The sequence below is a fragment of the Haliotis asinina genome, chromosome 11 (genome assembly GCF_037392515.1).
Source record: "Haliotis asinina isolate JCU_RB_2024 chromosome 11, JCU_Hal_asi_v2, whole genome shotgun sequence".
NCBI lineage: Eukaryota > Metazoa > Mollusca > Gastropoda > Lepetellida > Haliotidae > Haliotis > Haliotis asinina.
Window position 1 is genome coordinate 36,878,854 of NC_090290.1, and position 13,646 is coordinate 36,892,499.

A 13,646-nucleotide genomic window follows, 5' to 3' on the forward strand; every position below is an offset into this window, starting at 1 on the left:
ACTTATCATGCTTTTAGCATATTGTCTAATAGGCCTAAGATGGTCTGGCGATTATCATACAAATCATCAAATGAACTGAATTGTATTGCTAGACATTTGAATAAATCATTTTTCTTCTTCTTTATTTTTGTTATCCCACCTGGTACCCATTCACTGCTGGATGAATAGTGGCAACTGTTAACAAACTCACTTTTCGGAGGTGAGATTACATGTGTTTCTTATGTTTTGTTATAGGACAGGACTGAAGTCAAGTTGCCAATCATGTCCCCCGGCTGAGGACTGTCTGTGACCAACGTTGCATAACTTTGTGACCTGAGCTCTATGTACAGGACCACACACTAGGCTTGGGATGTGCCACCTGGATATACGGGACGGGTGGGTAATGAGTTGGATCCGTTTACCCTCTTAAATAGCCGGACCTGTTATGATCATGTGACTGTATACTAACCCTCGTCCTACTACCCTTTTTGCCTGCTTAAACCTGTTACCCTAGGCAAGGAAGCCCAGTCACACCCAGGGTAATATGTTATTCTTTCATGATTAAAAGGTTGTATTGTCTTTGAAGATTGTGCAGTCAACTTTCTGAATATAATACATGGTTAAGACATTGAAAAATTGAAAAACTTAAAATTGTAGCCTCCAATATGAAGAATATGTTGCCTCTTCTTACAAATTTGATGTCAGGAATTTGCCTAATGGGTAGGGCAGGATAATAGGGGGTGGGGTACCCGGATAGAAGATTTGAACTTGTACCAGTCCTACCAAACACCACTCAGTATCTCTACCAGGACCACACATCTTGTAATATCTTTGTCTAAGAAGCAGAAACGTATTATTCATATCAGTTTGCAACTTTACTGATACTGACATGTTTGTAGGTTAGGTCTTGGTTGGTCTCACAGTCCCTGAAACACATTATTTTGCCTACTGCCAAGCCTTCTCTACAGTGCTAAAGCCTTAAATGAAGCAAGTCTTGATTTCCTTAGGCTCTAAACCTCTGGTGTCCCTGGGACCCCTTTCCATTTAAAAAGGGTTTATATGTTAAAATCAAAATTATATATATATATTCAGAGACTAAACCTTCGTCTAGGTGTTGGTCCAAAAGATGAATTATTAACACATTCTTTGTTGAATTCACATGTTATATAATTTATGCCAGATTCTTATGGGTTTGCCAACCTATTTATGAACAAATACAGATATGTTGTTCACAATGGATTGATGTATACTGTAATGCTATATTAGCTAATATCTCTTACTGAGGTAATGACAAAGTATTATGATATGCAAGCAGGTGTCCCTTGTATAATACACTTAGTGCTGATAATGACAATCCTGTGCAGTTATGCAAAACAACCCAGAACAAACAACCTTTTGAGTGGAGGGCTTGTCTCCCTACTCCTGCATTATGTCGTTGAAGTCAACAAAATAATAAAGCAGGACATGTTGTCACAGGTAGTGATGCTAACAGTACAGACTTACTCCTATAAGACATATTTACAAAACTGCTAATATGAGCATTTTTCTACAATTTTTACAACTCTGTCTATCAAAGTTTGTTTATATGTTTAACGTCTTTGAGTGGCATGTTTAAAAAACTGGTGAATCAGAAAAAAACAAACTTTATGGATGAACAAATTTTTAATTCGGATGACGTTTCAGTTCAGATTCGTGTTGTGGCTTGACAACGATACTGACTCTTGTTGTTGCTTGACAACAATACAAAAATCTGCATTGCCCGAATAAAGTAGTTGTTCATCCATAAAGTTTGTCTTTATCTGTGTTTTTATGTTGTTTAAAGCAGTACTCAGTATTACTCCAGCTATATGCCAGTGGTTTGTAATTGAGACGAGACATATCTTGACCAACGGCACATGAGTCTGACCATCTGATAACATTAGTCGCTACTCGTATTCATGGTGCAAAGAAGACCAGTTCTAGCCAGTATCTTCACAGGTTCCATACATCAAAATGCTCTCTAGCCTTTCTACACTAATGCAAGTGCATATAAATATATTCATTGAACTACCAGAGAGGGTGATCTTGGTTAGAAGACCTCAGTCCTGTTTCCTTCTTCTGAATAAAGATGCCTAAACCATTTGACATATTCACTAGCGGAAACATCCTCTTTAAGACTGGCCTCTGAAAAACACATAAATAGTTGCTAGCTGCTAAATATGCAGTGTATCAGGTTCATATTGTAATTAGATGTCTACATGGTGTATTACAGACTTAAATATGCTCACAGCTTGGATCAAGGCAAGTAAAAATAAGATTTCACATTAAAAGTAAACTATACTGAATAGCAAGTTTTGAAAAAATGAAATATCATAAAAGTAAGCATTAATCTGTTTTTAAAAAATGATAAAAAACAGTTGCGTTTCTTTTGCTGTTCAGTACAGATAAGTTCAGTTAGCATTGCTTTTGATCCAGGTATTTGTTTTGCTTGCCTGACCTTTAAGTCATTGTGTTTACATGATGTGTTTGTCCATTGTTGCCAGACTGGTTTGTAATCATCCTTACCTCTCAGAACACTGGTCCAGTTACACACACACAACTGACTGGCTACTCATCAACCATTGAACCAATGCTCCCGACCCCACCAAAAAATTAACTCAAACCGACATAAAAGGTAACATATAATATAGCTAATTTGGAAATATAACATATTACATTTGACCACTTTCTAAATGCCACTGTTTTATCATACATAATGTCATAAATGGTTTAACACTTTGTGTGAATAAAAATTGCTGAGTGAAAAATCGGCTCTGTCTAAGTTTAAATGTTGGGGTGACAGTTTCACTGCGCGAAAAGGACAAACTGATTTCTAGAAAGACACAGAAATTACTAGAAATTCAGTGCACACTGATGAACTTACGATTTTACGGCAGCTTCCACAGATACTAGCGATCGTCCTCACATGACACGGGCACTGGTCAGTAGTGCCAAGACGCTATAAATATGTCTCTTTTGAGCATCACACATTGACTGGAACAGTGGCTGTTGAATTTATCGGATTTTCATCCCTTTTCCAGCAAATAGACTAATCCGTTGAAAATCAGTAAAGATAGCAGTAGGGTATCGTTGGATGGGTTCATTCAACAGCTGGGGAGAGTAGTTGGTCAAATATACGTTTTATTTTCAACCATTCTCACGACAATTTCAATAGTCTATTAATAAACTTACAGTTCAAAAGGGATGGGTGAGATAACCATTGTCAAAAAGCCAACAGATTGGTTTAAGTGTCATATGTCATTTCCTGATAGGTCCGGTATTGCTCCGCAGGTAAAGACATTCCTGGGAACACCCTCTCACAGTGTGTCACGCTATGACCCCAACCCGCCCTGTTTCATCTGTTTGTAAAAGATACACAGCACAGTTATCGTATAAACTGCCTCATTACACTTAAACCATTCAGAGTATCCCTAAACTACTGCTCCATGGTTCATGCATATCAAATGTGATCGTGCAGATACAGCGAGCGTGTTGTGAAAGCCAAAATCTACATTTCCGTGCCTGACTTGAGCGGTTGAGATGCGTTCGTTGGCAGCCCTCTTACTGGTCAGTTATCTGCTGGTTACTTAAACCTGCGTCAAATAATGTGTTCAATTTTTCTACAACTGGATAATTTGTTGGGACTTTCAATGTACTTACCTTGTTTGATGTACACTGTCAGATAATTTCAGCTCAGAGTCATCACAACCTCATCTATCCGTTCTCATAAGGCTTTAAAAACATCAGTGTCGGTTTGAGTTATTTTAACTTCTTTCATGTCAAAGTTCCCATGTGGAAACATGCCACAAAAAGCTTTGTAACGTCTTTATGCGTGAAGATATATTACTGCTTTTGGAACCTATTGTTCTTAAGATTTCATTTTAATTTCCAGTCTTCTAACATTTCATAGTCATTACTTGAACGTTCTTAAAAAATCGACAAGGGTCCAAAAATGCCAAAAATACGTGTTTCCAACCGAAAACGTTCTATAACAAAGTTGACAAATAAAATTGCAAAAATTGGATAACTTTTTTTTCAAGTCCTTAGAAACGAATGCTGTAGATATAAATGGCGAAAGAAATTTATCATGGAAGCAGGAATTAGGGTGAACAGTTTGAATGGCTAGGGGATCATCGTTAAAATCAATACATTCAGATAAGGAAAACAAAGCATCGAATGATTTGTTCAGTTCTTTATTTCAAATAATATATGACCCGTGAAGTCCGGGGTAGAAAAGGCCTTCAGCAACCCATGCTTGCCACATAAGACGACGATGCTTGTCGTAAGAGGCGACTAACGGGATCGGATGGACAGGCTCGCTGACATGCTTGACACATATCATCGGTTCCCAATTGCGCAGATCGATGTTGTTGATCACTGGATTGTCTGGTCCACACTCGATTATTTACAGACCGCCGCCATATAGCTGGAATATTGCTGAGTGCGGCGTAAAACTAAACTCACTCACTTTCTCTCTCACTCACTCGAATGCTATATCTTGACCATTTTGATAAAGCCAGTGAACCTACTCATGTTACTGAATTTTCAATCCCCTTTGACAGCAATGTGATTGGCAACATTCAGGAAATACGCGGACCTCGCCTTTGAAATGTGTCGCTTGCATCCCACGTACACTGTTATCAGACTCCCCAGTGTTCCAGGTGCCCTTACCGGCTTGGTTTGGTAACCGTGTTTTTCACCATCTGAGAACCCTGACACTCTGGGTAACACACAAGGTTGCAGTGTTCTTTCGGGGTTCATCCCAGCGTTTCCAGTGAGAGGTCTCGCTTGCTGTCTGTGCCGCGTGTAGAAGGGGCGACGGTCCTGAGCTGATGATAAACCTTATCACCCTGACTGTGCCAAGTTCACCCGAACCCTCCCTGCTGCATACTATCTTAAATCTGTGCAACATAATACTAACATATTTCTGTGGCGCCTTACTTCCACCCATACAGGTTGCTCAGCGGCGCTTTGCACAGGAGACATAGGTAAAAGTCATTCAGAAAAGCCAGGCAAGGTGTGACTTTAAAAAAGTCCTAAAATGAGGTTTGTCAAGGTCAGTCCATACAAGAGGAGTGGGTCGTTTCACAGTAGAGGAGAAGGCTTGACCAACCATTATTGATCCCATGTTGATTGGCGACAAGACCTATGAGGCAGTGACATAATGATTCATCACAGACTGAATCCGGTAATTCACAGACATTCAGTGGATGGCCGTCTGGATAAGTGTTTTAGTATCAAAAAAAAAAAAAAAGAAAAGAAAAAGACAAAGAAAAAGAAAAAAAGAAACGCATCTATTGACGTGCAATCTGTTCCGAAAATGTTTTCAAAAATTTATAAATCGTGCACAAAATTCTTTGGTGCATGAAATTTTACATCAGTTAAGAAGAAGGTAATGTCTATACAGTCTAGTGGATACTTTTAAATAACGGATACATGGAGCGCGATGGTGACGACGTAGCACGACCCCGACGTCGGGTTTCCTGGCTCTCAAACCACTCTCTTTCAACCTGTTCCGTACAGTTTGACCGGATATCCTCTGAAGTCCAGGCACCCAGGTTGCTGTGCTGTCATCCGTAACACACGGTCACGCAACTGCAGTACCCGGATGTGCCGATCTTCCGCTGCAATGGTAACTCGAGATCTGCCTGGACGGAGATGGTCATTTGTCGTACCTGCTTGGTTGCAACGAGCTGCAAGCCATGAAATTTCAGAAAGTAATCTGGATTATATTACCAGAGAGTGAATGCCCATTGCTGCACAATTTCAACTGGAAGGGGGTCTCTGTTGCGTTGTGGCGATGGTTTTCTATTCCCATATCTGTCCGGGTTAAAATAGTACAGTTTGTACCACAACAAAACTGTCCAGCAAGGAATATATTTCCTTGAAACTACTGCAGCTGTGCTCCTTCGGGGTTGATAAACTGCTCGTTTGGCTCCTGGTAAATATTTGTTGACATGATACTTGACAGTTTTGAACAGCTGGCGATGAATTTCCCATTTTGAACGACGCCATTGTTTTCCAGCTTTACGGCATATCTTTTTGTGCTTGTGGATGTATGACATAGTTATACCGGCCACAGCGATGACGAATGACAACAGAAGCAAACTTCAGAGAAGTAAACCTATTCAATATTCGTGATAAGCAGGTAGTTAACACAGCAGTATTATCCTCCACTCCACAAGAATCAGAGAATGACTGCAGCAGCTCAGAAGATTGAACGTCATTGATAAACTGACTATTGTCTATATTTCAAGTCTTCCTGCACTTGATTTCTTTCCCCAGCTGCTTAGGTTTAGTGAGTTTGACAGAGCATTGAATATATGAATCAGATATTCGTTTGTCACTAACATCAACGACATCCAGAATATCACAAGTTGTCAAGTTGTATAGTGTATGGGTGATCGAAGAGTTGAATCAGACATGTGTTGTAAGAGTTGAAAGATGATAGCACGCCACAGAAAGATTTAACAAATGAGTCACACGTAGAACCAACATGAGTGTTGGAATCACCCATTTGAACCAGATAACTTGGTTCAATGTCAGTTTTGACTATCCTGGACTAACACTCAGGAACAATTGCCACATGAGTTTGGTCGCTGAAAACCCATTCCACCTGCGTTAGTCTAGGTAGCAACCAATGCCAGTCTATTGTAGGTTATATACCACGTCATCGTTGTGAGTGAGTGAGTTTAGTTTTATGCTCCACTCTGCAATATTCCAGCTATATTATGGCGGTCTGTAAATAATCGAGTCTGGACCAGACAATCCAGTGATCAACAGCATGAGCATCGATCTACACAAATGGTAACAGATGACATGTGTCAACCAAGTCAGTAAGCGTGACCACTGGATCCCGTTAGTCACATCTTACGACAAGCATAGTCGCCTGTTATGGCAAGCATGGGTAGCAGAAGGCCTATTCTACCCCGGACCTTCACCTCTAGGGCAACCAATGAACAAAAACCAATGTCAGGCATGAACACATTTGTAAAAACGTCCCCGATCTAAATACGTGCCTTGTATATGATTTCTTTAAGTGTTTAAATATCGGAGAAAAAACATTCTGGTGTCGCCAGGGTCCATAAGTTTGTGGTACGTCTTTGTCTACATTTGTTAATTCTGAAACTGGCTTGGCTGTTAATACATAATAAATTATCATCACAGTTAATAACGTGTTAAAATAACTTTATTTTCAAATGAATTTCCCTTTACTTAGAGAGTACCTGTTGGACAGAAAATCACAGGGGCATCCACTGTTATCCCGTTTATTACAGTGTCTCAATGGCGTTATAAGATGTTCGAGGGTGGGTGATGCGTGCGTGTGCGTGTGCGTGTGCGTGTGCGTTTTCTTTCAGGGGGTTCGAACATCCCTTAGCCACTCATCCACCAATGCAAACATTAACATAAACATAGAAAAACATTCGAAACATCATGGATGAACATGATCTTACACAATGCCAGTCCGTCTTCTTACCCGACGAAACGATATCAATGAACCATTCAAGAGAGGAAGTATTCGGAAACATGTCTTCTTCAGTGGATCTTTCTTTATTGTTGTTGGTTCAGAAGACAACTGTTGGATTTAGATAATCATTTGTTTATTAAGAATCTCGAGTCACTGTTTCCAGCTGACATTGCTTTTGATAAACCCACAAGAAGAGATTCCATTCCCTGGCAAATTGCTGATGTTAAGAGAAACATAAAATAATTGGCCACGAATTCCTGCAGGTAAAGCTTGATTTATCTTAAATGGTGTTCAAGGTCTCACTACAAAATATTGCAACTACATGACCAGGGCCTATAAAAACCGAACCTGGATTAAACAAACCAGTGGTTGATGTACAATCCGTGTGACAACCAAGTGACTATGAATGTTTGTTAGCGGCGCGTGTACTTGTGTTGTTGCTGTGTTGTCAAGATGTCCAACCTTCCCGGCTGCGTCGCTCTGACGGACCGCTCTGACCCACCCCTTGCAGGGGCGTAGCAAGCCTGTTTTTTCGAAATGCCCTAATAGCATAGGTTGCAAAGCTGTATATTTAGGTCGTACTGAGGGCTTGCGCAACTTTAATTTTTCATGAGACCTGAACTGTCATTAATTGGCGTTTGATGATTTCAATAACTTCAAGGTGTTGTTATCTTAACAATATTTTAAAATCATAAGCAGAAGTTAGAGAAGTCAGTAATTCAGATAGAATTATCAAATTGAATAATTACGAACCCAAATTTCAGCTTCGTCTCTAGAAACCGTTCTATACGTTAATATGCCTCGCCATACATTTTGTATTTACATGCATCTTTCATAACGGATATTGACAACGTTCAAGAACAACAGAAGAATTCTAAAGCTAACGGTTTCTGTATAATTCAGTCTATCCGTCTGGATATTAAGATTTGGCGAACACCTGTGCCATCACAGATTTTCAGGTATCTGTTAATATTATTTTCTCCTTCATTTTGCATGTTATGTTTTTGAGATTAGTTACTGGCTGGGATCAATGTTGAATATTTCTATAAACATGACTGCTAGGGACATGAGTGAGTGAGTTTAGTTTTACGCCGCACTCAGCAATATTCCAGCTATATGGCGGCGGTCTGTAAATAATGGAGTGTGGACCAGACAATCCAGTGATCAGCAGCACGAGCATCGGAAACATCGCAATGGGGAACCAATGACGTGTCAACCAAGTCAGGAATATTCTTCCCCGGGACCTTCACGGGCCTATTCTACCCCGGGACCTTCATGGGGTCTATTCTACCCCGGGACCTTCACGGGCCTATTCTACCCCGGGACCTTCACGGGTCTATTCTACCCCGGGACCTTCACGGGCTTATACTACCCCGGGACCTTCACGGGTCGGGACATGAGTATTGGTTGACAACAACATATTGTAATACACGACAGATCATTACTATTTCATTTTGCACTGATTGTAAGGGTCGTGCTTATTGTGACATGGATTTTGTATATTGATCACGTGACATATTTCAGCCAATGGAAAGATAATATGGTTTAATAAATGTAAAGGATTAGGATGGATAAAATGATTTAAAAAATCACCCAACAGAAATGGTTGTCACTCTCTCTCTCTCTCGACTTTAACAAAATTCTAGGGTAGACAAACACGTACGCTTTAACTATTGGGCTACCTCACTACTACAGAGTAGTAGCAGGTGATTGACATCACGTGTAAAATTTGCGGTTATACATGCAGATGATTTTTATTCTACCCCCACACGGCAACTCTCCAGTAAAATGATACAATTTATATCGAGAATGGAACAGCCAGCTACTAACTGTCACGTAAGAAGAAATCTTTAAAGTCAGATATCACGAAGTGGGGTGAGGTGTATAAATGGAATTCGTCAGCCCTTCCCTCCGTCCTTCCATATTTCCGTTTGCCCGCGTTTCGATACAAACACGATTTTTTTTAATCGCTGCGCAGGCTAGTGAAATGAACTTCAACGTCGTCATTGCTTACGATCAAAATTAAATTCGAAAACTGGTGTTTTGTCCTCCCTGGGTTTCAGCTAAGGACAAATGACATGAGTGAGTGAGTTCGGTCTTAAACCGCCTTTTGCAATATTCCAGCAATATCACGGCGGGGAACACCACCTCACATATTGCACTCTCTGGAATCTAACACGGGCCGTCGGTGTGACGAGCGAACGCATTAACCACTAGACAATACCACGAGTGACATGAGGATAGGTTTTCTCATGAAATACTAATGCAAGAAAACTAATCTTTTACACATGATAATCTAAAATGAGTTTCTGAAATGGAAGCTTTGTTGTTCGATCGGCCAACGAGCTACCTATTAATATGGATGAGAACGAAATCAAGTGGATGCAGACGGAAAGTCCACAAATCAAACAACTTTATAATAGACATCGGGTTCTACTCACCGTTACCAGAAGCAAGGAAGTTTGTATCTGAAGAAATAGTATCCGTTTTCAAAACGAAGTCGTTCATAAATAACTGATTCGTTTATCAACTTTGGGTCCCGCCCTAGCTCCCGCCTTGTCGAGCTTGTTCACAGGACAAATGCAAGCTATAATCACAGATAGTGTTACACAGCTGGTTAGAGATACAATCAACCACCTGTTTCCATAATCAATCAACAGATGAAGGTTGTGGATAGTCCGCAAATGACAGCCGAACCATCAAATAAAACGGTGATGACTGTAGCTGACTTAGTCAATGGTTGTGTATTATTTGCAGCTATGTGAAGGCGTTCTGAAGATGATCGAGCCTGGACCAGACAATCCAGTGATTAACGTTACGAGCATCGACATGTTACAGTCAGATTGTGAAATCGGTCATGTTGTGAAATGAGTAAATATTTCGGTCATTTCTTGATATGCCTATGAGGCTCAGCCATTTCGGTGTTGGTGTAACAACAATCAATATACTTGTCATTTCATGAAATTTCACTTATTAACTTAATCTACAAAAGTAGGTCACAATTTCAACATCACTTATTGTCATCAGTTAAAACTAGTGTGGCAACTTGGCCTTGAAGCATTTACACTTGTATGTTTGACACTTGCTGTGTCCAGAGTAGCCACCGTGACCTCACAACCAACCCCCTGTCCACAACTTATAGATGAAATGAGTGAGTGAGTGAGTTTAGTTTTACGCGGCACTCAGCAATATTACAGCTATATGGCGGCGGTCTGTAAATAATCGAGTCTGGACCAGACGATCCAGTGATCAACAACATGGGCATCGGTCTGAGCAATTGGGAACCGATGACATGTGTCAACCAAGTCAGCGATTCTGACCACCCGATCCCGTTAGTCGCCTCTTACGACAAGCTGAGTCGCCTTTTAAGGCAAGCATGGGTTGCTGAAGGCCTATTCTACCCCGGGACCTCCACGGGTCTATAGATGAAATGAAATTTCATGAAATGACTGAAGTATATAGACTGTTCTAACACAAAATGACGCAAAATGGCTGACCCTCATAGTCATGTCACGAAACGACTGAAATGTTTAGTCATTTCACGAAATGACCGATTTCACAAACAAATATATCCAGTGGGAATACGATGTTATGCGTCAACCAAGCCAGCGACCCTGATGCTAGACATATTAATTAAATTAATTAATTAATTAAATTTCAATTAATGTGGTAATTCAGTTCCATGTATTGTGTGTACAATTTCGTTAAAATAGCGAGGTGACACGAAATTATCAACGCACGTGGGTACAGAAAATGAGGTGCATGTCATTGTTTGCTTTACGCCTATGTAACGCCTTTCTTGTCTCAACACTGATTCAGTAAGGTTACCTTTCATTATCATTATCGACGTTCGTTACATTCGTGACGTATACGATGATATTCATGCAAATGTTAAGTAAAAAAAGTAACCACTTGTTCATGGATTTTTAAATGTAAATCTGTTCCGTGTCTCACAGTAGTAAAGACCGCCATGCAGGGTGCAGCCCCTACCGCTGAGTCAATGAAGCGGCAGCGCAAGATACACAAGGAACCAGGCTTCCATCTCACAAACCCCGTTTTCGCCGTCAGAAGCGTTGATTACAATACCGTCACAGAAAATATTGTAATATTGATGACGTAACAGTTAATGTAACACAACAACATAGAAACAGGTTTCATTATAGGTTTCTATTCAAACATCATTGATTCAATAAACTAATAAGAAACTACTTCCTTAAGTAGTACTTAGAAGCTGGATTGATGATAAGTGACATTTTTATGTATAGACAACTTTTTATTGCAGTACATCGACACATGAATCTGTGTCAAAACGGAGTCGAAGTTGTTATCCACAAAGTTTGTTAATTTTGTACTTCCCCGTTTCTAAAATGCCACTCAACAAAGTTACCTTTTGCCTGATCCGCTTGATCATTTATGTCAATAGAAGATGGTTATACATGTCAACTAAATCTAAAGCTTTCCTATAATCTACAAAAAGCACAAATAAGTTTTGCATATTTTCTTTGTGTCAACATTTCTATACGAGAACATTTTCTGTAACTGTCAGTAACATTTCTGAAATCGTCTATGCAAGTTTTGTAATTATAAGGCTATTGAGGACGGGGTTTACTTTTTGACTACCACAGTCTACACTCAGCCGTAAAGAGCCCGCTTTGGAATCGCGCCTCGTCTTTAAACCAAACTTTTCCCCATCTCTCTGCGAAGGATCAACTCGTATTTATAATGAAACAACCAAATCTTTAACTAAAAGATTTAATTAAACGCATGTTTAGATTTAGACTAACTCAAAATGTGACTTCAATGCACGCAGTTGCTATTGCTCACATGTATTATCTATTGTCCTTTAGAACCATATGGTACTTTTATATGTACATTTTAGACAATTAGTGTCAAACAGGCCCAGGTTGACTGGGTGATGTTTCTTCTGTGAAAGTGTGGCCAGTAGTTGCATAATCCTGTCTAAAGCCGACTTGAATGTTCTGTATTTTTGTTCCCTTTGTCTGATCAGGGAGTCCAGAGCGGTACTCGTTAGCATAATAGAGCGGTGCGGATTTTACCTGTAAAGCTGAAAGCTGAGATAATACGTAGTAATAATAATACGGTAGTAATAATAATATGGTAGTAATAATCATACGGCAGTAATAATAACAATACGGTAGTTATCGGGATTACTACATTGGCCTACGTTGTGTGAAAAGGATAATGATCACTCTAGTCCAAACGTTAAGAAAACACACACACACAAACACATAAACAAAACAACAAAAACAACAATCGCCGGATATGAAAGGATTGGTCAGAGCACTCGTAATAATCGTAATGCGACTAATGGCATTTCATTCACCATATACCTACAAATTTTAGATTACAGCATTAACATTTACATGTGAAACTGAACAATTGCACAAACTCTCCAAAGAGGATTTGAGTATTTATATGCCACGTTCTGTGCAAGAAAACTGACTTCGAAATTAGCTCTCCTGGGAGTCGTTAGAATCAAGAAACCTTACTTAAATTTCGCAGGTAAACCTTTGTTATTTTGTTTGTTAAACTGACTTTGAACTTTCACTTATGCGTGTGTGTGTGTGTACGTGTGCGTGTGTGTGTGCGTGTGCGTGTGCGTGTGTGTGTACCCTTTTAAATTACGATATATATTATTCAATGACGAGTGCGTAATTGTCCGGTTTTCGATCACGTCGCCGTGATTTGGTGCTGCACCTTTACGGGTTATATAGTAAGGGGGTTGGACTTAGTTTATCGATTTTCGGACCCGCGATGGGAGCCTGTGATCAAAGTCAGTACTGGTAACGTATTTCATCATTTACATTAAAACACCACAACAAAAACGTCAGAAAACAGTAGGAAATCAATGAAATAGTTCAGTTATGTATTCGGAAATCAATAAAACGGTCTTACACGACCAGTTTACATTTCCGATGAAAGAGATTCGGTATATGTACCCAAAGGGTACGTCATCGGTAAATAGATCTGATATACCCCTCTAGTGCTTCACGGTGAAAGTCAGATTACCTTAAACTGACCTTTGGTAACATGCATGATCAATGGTCGAACATACGAACAGAGACATAACACAAATATTGGGCCTGTGGGTCAATCCAGCTCTGTCATTCTGGTTCAACGTGTCACATCAACGCGGCTTATTGATGAGGCTTATTTCACA

General features: G+C 39.9%; 1 protein-coding gene across 1 annotated transcript in view; it reads right to left on the reverse strand.

Moving 5' to 3' along the window:
* The window catches only part of LOC137255846 (annulin-like), a 72,438-nt gene extending 62,389 nt beyond the window's left edge, over nt 1-10,049 (reverse strand). Inside the window, exon 1 of the mRNA XM_067793419.1 lies at nt 9,907-10,049. The gene's annotated coding sequence lies outside the window, so the exon portion shown is untranslated. The remainder of the gene's footprint in view (nt 1-9,906) is intronic.
* Nucleotides 10,050-13,646: the final 3,597 nt, after the last annotated feature.